Source organism: Arachis ipaensis, chromosome B04, assembly GCF_000816755.2.
Source record: "Arachis ipaensis cultivar K30076 chromosome B04, Araip1.1, whole genome shotgun sequence".
Taxonomy (NCBI): Eukaryota; Viridiplantae; Streptophyta; class Magnoliopsida; order Fabales; family Fabaceae; genus Arachis; species Arachis ipaensis.
The window spans coordinates 122,491,328-122,498,389 of NC_029788.2; the positions used below are offsets into that span (position 1 = coordinate 122,491,328).

General features: G+C 31.9%; 1 long non-coding RNA gene across 1 annotated transcript in view; it reads left to right on the plus strand.

The window, feature by feature from the left end:
• The window catches only part of LOC110270784, a 16,116-nt gene that overhangs the window by 1,364 nt on the left and 7,690 nt on the right, over positions 1-7,062 (plus strand). The window contains exon 2 of the long non-coding RNA XR_002360417.1: positions 4,566-4,568. This is a non-coding gene — a long non-coding RNA (uncharacterized LOC110270784). The remainder of the gene's footprint in view (positions 1-4,565; positions 4,569-7,062) is intronic.

Here is a 7,062-nt window from a genome sequence, read left to right on the forward strand (position 1 = left end):
AGGAAAATGCAATAAATGAAAGAAAAGGAAAAGTAAATGTAGGGGGGAGGGGACAAAGCAAAAAGGAAGGAAACAAATAATAAATTTTATATATATATATATATTTATTTATATAAAATCATAATTATAAAAAGAAATTAAAGACTTTAATTCAAAAAAGCAAAAGAAAAAAAATTAACGTAAAGTGAAAAGAAAAATAATGTAAAAAAAATGCAAAATAAAAATTAATAATAAAATAAAATAAAAAATTAATATAATAAAAATTATCTAATCTAAGCAACCAAACAACGAATAGTTGTAAATCACAGTCAATCTCCGGCAACGGCGCCAAAAACTTGGTGCGGTAATTTACAACCATACTTACTAACCGGCAAGTGCACCGGATCGTACCAAGTAATACCTTACGTGAGTAAGGGTCGATCCCACGAGGATTGATGGACTAAGCAACAATAGTGTTTGATAGGCTTAGTTAGACAAACAAAAATTGGTGTTGAGATACAGTATAAAAGACATTAAACAATATCAAAAATATTGAAGAAGGGCAAGTAATTAAGTTAGGAATAATATATGGAGAAGGCAGTTAAGGTTTCAGAGTTATCTATTTTCTGGATTGACTTTTCTTTTTAACTATTTTAATCATGCAAGATTTAATTCATGGCAAACTATTTGTGACTAGACCCTAATTCCTTAGACCTTCCTAGTCTCCTCTAAAATTCATCAACTGCCAATTCCTTGGTCAATTAATTCCAATTAGAGGGTGATGATCAAATTCTAGTTTATATGCCACAAGAATCCTAATTATCCAAAAGTAAAGGGATTATATGTCACATATCCCGTTAAATACAAACAATTAGAAATTCAGGATAATATGTTTTCAAGCTATTGTTCAAGTAAAGAGCTTTTCCAAGTTTTACAAGAACTCAAATAGAATATGGGTCATACTTCCGTTCCACCCAGATTCATAAGATAAAGTACGAAAACAATTATTGAAATATAAATCAAAACATGAATTAAAATAGAAAAATAATATTATCAATCCATACAATAGACAGAGCTCCTAACCTTAACAGTGGAGGATTAGTTGCTCATGGAATACGGAATATAAATTTGTATGGAATAATGTTGTGGAATATGTTGTTCTGGAACCACCCTATTGGGATTCCTTTTATAACTAATCCTAATAATTTAAAAATTAAATTTCTAAAATTAAAATTAAAATAATATCTTTTCCTAAAATAAGATTTGAATTTAAATTCGAATTAATTAACAAGTCTTCAGCTGATGGGTGGGACCACTTGATTTGTCCATTCTGCAGCTTCTAATCTGTGATTTCTGGGCTAAGAACTGGGTCAAAACAGCCCAGAAATCGCCCCCAGCGTTTTTCTACATTTTCTGCACGTGGCGCATGTGACGCATTCGCGTCGTCCACGCGTTCGCGTCATTTGTGCAGATTCCAGTCCACGCGTTCACGTCAGGCACGCGATCGCGTCATTGCGATTTCCTCCATTTCGCGCGGTCGCCTGAGCCATGCGTCCGCGTCGGTATTTGTTGGTCATCTATTTGACTTCTTCTCTTTCTCTGCAGAAACTCCATCAAATTTTGCCAAATGCTACCTAAAATAAACAGTATTGTACAAAACTCAAAATAGCATCCATAGTGGCTAAAATATAATTAATTCTTAATTAAATTCAACAATTTAGATGCAATTTCACTAGAAAAAGATAGACAAGATGCTCACGCATCACTTTTCTCCACTCTCCGGCAAGAAATATAGATTGTTGGACATTAGGACATCATGAGAAGATTCTCCTTCTACATCATATACAAATTCTCATTTGAAATGGACCCCGAGTATTTCATTCTTTAATTTCTTTTTCAGAGTCCAAAATGACGGATAGTTTCGATCTCGCATCAAAGCTATCAGTACAACGAGCAATGTCGTCGTTGCCGCTCATATGAAAATTGAAGCGATTACTGAACATTGGTTCTGAGAAGAAGTTGAGGGAAGCGATCGGAGTGGTGGACAATATGGTGATGGAGATGACAGGACAGAGGAGGAGGGAGATGGCGACGATGACAAGGGGTCTTAATTAACAAATGAGACTTGCTGTCTAGATTTATGGGATCTATGAAAATGACAAGTACTTAAGAGACATAGTCATTAGTTTCCTGAGTAGGAATTGGTTGAGAATAAGTTAAGGATTTTTCTTCTTATGAACATTGAAGTTGCAGAGTGTGCATTGTGTAGCTTGAAGTTCCAGTATTAAACTGTTAGTGTTATGCGAGATATGATGAAAATTGGGAGAGAACAGTATCGTTTTTGAACAGAGGAGGTCAGGGACTATATTGTCCCCTATTAGAGTTGTCAGGGACTATTTTGTTCTCCGTTAGAGTAGACGGAGCAAAGGACCTAAGTGACTGACGGAGTTAATTATTAGAGACCAATCGAGTAATTAATTTTAGTTGGAGATTAAAGTTTCTGGTCCGAAATTTTTTGAAGACCAAAATAGATAAATACTTTTATATTTATTTATGTGTCTCTATCACTACTAGAAAACTAGTTATTACAGACAGATATTTCTGATGGATTTTATCCCACTGAAATACAGAGGGATTTTCAGAAGAATTTTTTGTTGGAAAACAAAAAAAAATAGATTAGCATAAATTACAAACGGAAAAGAGAATCCGTCAATAATTCCGTCGAAAAAATTAATTTTTTTTCGTGAGAAATGGTTACAGACGAAAAATCCGTCTGTAATTTAAATTTTTCGTCGGAAATATTGAAAACCCTAATTTTATCACCACCCATTTCACACTCCATTCACACTCCTCTTCGCCCTCATCCCTCGAACTCTTCGCCCTGCAACCCGCCGCCCGCAGCCACTGCAGTCTCTGCCGCCACTGCAGCCACACAGCCCCGCATCAGCCCTCGCAGCTCCCCGCAACCCCACAGCCTCGCAGCCCCGCAGCGGCGCAGCCACCACAGCCCCTACACAGACACAGCCTCCATCACCACCGTAGAAGATCCGTCGCCGTCGTAGGAAGCTGTGTCGCCGTGATTGGAAGCTCTCTCGCCGTTGTTTGGAAGCTCGTTGGCCTTCTCCTCTGTTCGAGCACTCTCCTTCTCTCTCTGTGTCGCCGTTGTGTTTCTGCCACTGCCCTTCCTCCTCGCTTTCATTCACGAGTCATGACTGTTCCTTCACTCCTCCATTGGAAGTAGAACTGAAGAGCCATGAACCGAGGTGTGGCATGTTCCTCCATCATTGAGTTGGTGTTGCGGATGCCATAACTTTGGTCTCTTGCTGTCGTCGACAATCACATTGTGCCCCTCCTCCCACACCTCCTCCAGAAAATTGTTCATGCAAAAAGAGACTACTTCTGGAATGCAAAATGCTTTAAATAATATGCTTTATTTTTATTCAAGCATTTCATTTCACTCCAATTCCAATTCGGGTTTTGATTCTATTTCAGTCAGGAGATGTCAAGCTTAACTTTTAATGTGAAGCTTGATGCTGCCGATGCAATTTAGTTATCTATTAATATTTTAGATTATTCTATCTTTAAGTGCTAAGTGTAATTTGTGACATTCATGTAATATTAGGATGGTCATCTTATTTTTTTTGGGTATCTTTTTATTAAGACAGTGAGATATTGGCCAATGATGTTAAAAAATAACATCCAATTTTATAGGTATCATGTAATGAATATTATGTCTATTTATGTGATTTTTGGCTTTCTTTTTTCAATTTACAGTGTTTGATGTAGTAAATTTAGAAAACAAATCTAAAGTATTTATTTTGCAATGGAAAAATTAAAAAAATTCTATTTTACCTTACCGATGGATTTACAGACGGATTTTCTGTCTGTAATTAGAGTGTAAGATAATTTTCCAAAGTTCAAATTACAGACGAAAAATCCGTCAGAAAATCCGTCTGTAATTATAGACGAAAAATCCGTCTGAAAGTGCGTCGCCTTTGGAAAATGGATAGAAAATTTACAGAGGAGAAATCTGTCGATAACTGGTAAAAATCTGTCTGTAATTTTCCGACCGAAAAAAATCCGTCGGTAAATAATTTTCGACGGGGCTTTTATAGAGAGACAAAATCCGTCGGTAACCAAAAATTCGCCTGTAATAAAGACTAAATCTGTCTGTAAATTTGTCTGTATTAATTCATTTTCTAGTTGTGTATCGAACCCTTTTAGACTTTAAAAAAGATTTTATGATATAGTATACAAAATTTTAATAATTAAAAAATCTGAAATTAATTAGAGCAACTCCAATGGTTACTTTTTGGAGTCCCTATTATTGTGGTGTGTCAGAAAAAAAGGAAACCAATCATTGGAGTAAGATGAGAAGGAGGTCTTCTCTTAGATCGAGAAGAGAGAGTCCCTCTGAGTGTGGACTCTTGTTACCTAATAATAACTTGCCACTTGGTAAGTTATTTAAAAAAATAAATAATTATATAAAATTTTTATTAATTAAATAATTATATTAAATAATTGTATTACATTAATTTTAAGTATTTTAATTAATTAATTACGTGGGACCACAATAGAGACTAAAGTTAGTTCCTTCTAATGGAAAAGAGAAAGATGTTTTGAGTTTCTATTTACTAGTTATGACGCAAAAACTGATGTGAAATTACTTTTTATGACAGATAGACCATAAATAAGAACTGTGATGAGTTCCCTAAATTGTCGTTTCATTATATTATGTACATTTCCAGAATAAATAGGCCACATCAAATTTTCATTACAATTATACCTACATAGATATAATAATTAATTCCAGGATATAATAAAGTTTAAATTTAGTGTTGGAAAAAAATTGCGGAAATAAGACATCATTTATCTCCCCCCGCCAAAAACCAACCTTAACAACAAAGAAATAAATTTGATGAAAAATTGTATTAGTGAATAATACTTGGTAGATCAACACTGCTATATAGATATATATACAAGTATAATATTGAGTATTGTATACGTCGAAAATTCGTATATGTAAAGTAGGTAAATACTAAATAGTATTGTAGATCAGAAGTGAAGTGATAGTACTATAGATTGGGGAAGAAAAAGTTTTAGCGTCGGCATTTTCATTAAAATTTAGTTAATATTTAAATATAAAAAAATAAATATATAATTATATATTATTAAATATAATTTTATATTATTAAAAATATTAATAATAATTAATTAATAACTATAAACCACAAAATATGTTATTAGTTCTTTAGTACTACGTACTGATAATTATATAATATCATTTTCACACGTATACAATAGTTACATATATATTGTTTTCATTGAGTACCCATTTTTATTCTTAGAAATAATAAAAATCGACGTCAATCCTAAAAATATTCACAGTATATAAACCCACGTCTTATAATTTTTAAACATTACACACATTTGTTTTAAAGAGAAATAAACTTCTTTCAACATATAATTTAATTATATTTTTCTCACTGATTTTTCCATATCTCTCTTCCCTTGACACTGATAAATGAAATGAAATGCCTCCTATTTATACGCCAAAATCTACTCTACATTTTCAATGCACAATAAATATTCTTTAAATTTTTATATTTTTACACTGTGCAAAACGAAAATATTTCCATATCTTTTAACTTTTCAACTAACATAAACACATGCAATAACCAAATTATTGTACGCATACAAGTTTTTTACCTACCTTTCATTTCAAAACTATTTTCCACAAACAAAAGCCAAGCCAGCATAAAATTTAGGAAGGAACCAAAATTTAATTTTTGAATATAAAAAAATAAAAAAAAAAATAAACTAAAATTTACATACAATTTATAAAAAAATTGAAATTTAGGGGGCCATTGCCCCGAAAGCGAATTAAGAGATGACGCAATATATATGTTGGTCATTCATGTTCATGGTCACAAACGAAAATGGGTATGCATCTAATAATAGGAGTTTATCAACAAAAAAGGCAAGCGGATTTAAAGATCAAAGGAAACTATATTATTGCAAGAAAATTATTGATACTCATTATTTGAAACAAAAAGAATGCCTATCCACCCCATGTTGAAAATTAATTAAAAACAATAAAAGTGATCTAAGTTGGCAAAGTGGGCACACCAACTAATTTTGGAGATTTCTTTACAATAAAATTGATCTAGTTCTCCTTTGTACGTGTGGTTCTATTTCCATATATAAAGGTTGCTGATCCAATTAATTTGTGTTTTTAATTAAGGTGGAGCTTTAATATATTTAATGTAATAAATTTTTGAGATGACCGTTTTGTTAAGGTAAAAAATTGTAGGTATTTTAGGATCCGAATTTCATCAAATACATATATATTTTCGGTAATTTTAGAAAGATAATAAAATAAATTATAATTAACAAATAAAATTAAATTACTTTTTTATTATCTTCTAAACATTTGTTTAAATTAATTTTTATTATCTCTTAAATATTATTGATATATTATTACGACCAGTTTTCATATAATATGATTCTAATAATTCTAATAACCCTTCAAAGACGGGCTATCTCATTAATTGATGCATATCTAAGAACATATAGCTAACTTATTGATGAATGTATCTAGGCACATATATAAATATACATTGAAGGAGGACAAATATACATAGCACAATTACCAAAAAATAATTTTATTTTTGGCATACATGATCAATAAACTGAATTTGATTCGGTGGAAAAGGAACCAAATCTAGTTAATAGGACAAGAAACTAATAATATATATAAGTAGATGTTGTAGATCTTACAAGAAAATGAGTAGGCAGCCATAGTTGGGCTCAATTAAAACCAAAAGAAAATGCATGTGTATGTATCTTCAATTCTTCATAGATGTTGAGTAACAAGAGCTGAGGTTGGGATGTAGCTTTAGAAACCCTATTAGTATAGTGTGTGTAATAATGTATGAAAAGAAACTACCACAAAGTTGGAAATCGTTTTTGGGTATTAGTGTTAGATATAGATTCATTTATTCAATTAGGGATCTCTATTTAACCATTTAAAATATCAGAAAAAGAATTCCATAATATAATAATAAATTTTTTATATAAAAA